The sequence below is a fragment of the Pygoscelis adeliae genome, unplaced genomic scaffold, assembly GCF_000699105.1.
Source record: "Pygoscelis adeliae isolate BGI_AS28 unplaced genomic scaffold, ASM69910v1 Scaffold622, whole genome shotgun sequence".
Lineage (NCBI taxonomy): Eukaryota > Metazoa > Chordata > Aves > Sphenisciformes > Spheniscidae > Pygoscelis > Pygoscelis adeliae.
Window position 1 is genome coordinate 10,390 of NW_008824297.1, and position 1,812 is coordinate 12,201.

Consider the following 1,812-nt stretch of genomic DNA (forward strand, 5'->3'; position numbering starts at 1 on the left):
CGCCGGGGCCCCTCTGCCCGTACTTGCCTCGCCTTGGCTGGCAGCAGCCTGGCGGGATGTGTCCCCGCCTGCCGGAGCCTGCCCGTCCCATGGCCGCGCCGCCGCGCTCCCCTGGCACGCTCCTGCGCGCCCGCCGCCAGCACTGGGGCCTTGAGGGGCTTTTGGGACCTTTTTGGGGCTTTTAGGAACTTCTGGGGCTTTTAGGAATTTTTAGGGCTTTTAGGAACTTTTAGGGCTCTTAGGAGCTTTCAGGGATTTTAGGAACTTTTAGGGCTTTTAGGAACTTTTAGAGCTTTTAGGATCTTTTAGGGCTTTTAGGAGCTTTTACAGTTTTGAGGAACTTTTAGGGTTCTTAGGAGCTTTGAGAGTTTTCAGGAACTTTTAGGGCTTTGAGGGACTCCCCAGCTTGAGCAGTAAACCCTTATCAGGCCGAGTGGGTGCCGCTGGCCTGAGCCCAAGGGCAAATGTCCCCTGCAAGGGACAACACAAGGATTTCCTCCCTCCCCGCACTCAGCCAGCGTCTTTGAAGACAGCAGCACGGCCTGCCGACTTACAGATAATCCCGATAACATCAACAAGTGCAGACTCGACATCGACCTAAAAATAACACCTGATAACGTCAAGTGCGGACAAAAGGCTCTTTGTTCCATAAACAGCGGCAAAAAGATGGCCTAAAATGTCCTTTCCTCACTGGGACACGGGATCCGCACCTGATCCCCCGCTCCAGGAGGGCCTGATCCTGCGGGAGCCGCTGCTGGGTTTAGCAGCGTTATTCCTGGGAGGCCGATTTACAGCATTTCCCAAAGGAGCCGGTCGGGATGACCCACAGCGGGAAGCTTGGCTCCCCGTGACGCGTGCCCCCATGCCATGAGCATGCGTTTTGGAGCCGGCCCCACTCCCCGCGGCGTGCGGATGGTTGGGCTTCAAAGGCGGCCGCGTTAGCCACGGTCCAGCCGCATGAGGCCACGTGAGCTGCTTCCCGTGGGAGCCCCTTCCCATGGGAGCTGGGGAAATTCGGGGCTTGGAGCTGGAAATGAAACCAAGCTGGGGGGTGATGCGAGCGTGCGGGATGTCCCTCGCTCCAGGGGTCCCAGCGCAGCGATGGCACCTCCGGTGCCGCGGCCGCCTTTTATCTCCATTGCCTTCCCTGCCGGAGAGGGAGGTTGTTTCAACCCTTCCCCCAGCAGAAAGAAAAGTCTCATTCAAGCCATTGAAAATATCTGCAAGAGCAACTATTTACCCAGGGCACTTCCCGGAGCCCTCCCCACCTGCCCTCCTCCCTCCGGCTCCCGGCGGCCCCGGCTTTCTCCCGTCTGGCTGTTTTTCAGGGCACACAAAGGGCTGGCATGGCTGGATGCCGGCAGTGCTTGGCAGCGGCTTTGTCTGCTCTCGCAGCGCCCATCGCTGTCACAACGCTTCCAGCCTCAGCTCCCACCACCGCCGCGGGGTCCCGAAGGCGAGGGACAGGGCGCCCATCTCCAGGATGGGTGGTGGGAGCCGCGTGCCCTGGCCGGGGGATCGCATCCAGGCTCTGCACCCCACATCCCAGCCCACCTCCTCCAGGGATGTGCCATGGGGGGCATGGGGCCCCCCCCCCCCCAGCTCCCCCTGGTTCGGGGCCTGGGCTCCTTGCCCTGCTTCTCGCCTCCCTCGTTTCCTGCAGGGAGCGGGACAGGGTTCACATGGACACTCTGTCCCGGCTGCTTTCCCATTAATTGTTATTTTTTAATCCCATTTGCAGCCAGGCGTGCAGCCGCCCAGCTCCTTCCCTCCTCTGGATGCCCGCCAGCCCGGAGCTGAAGGGCGGCGGGA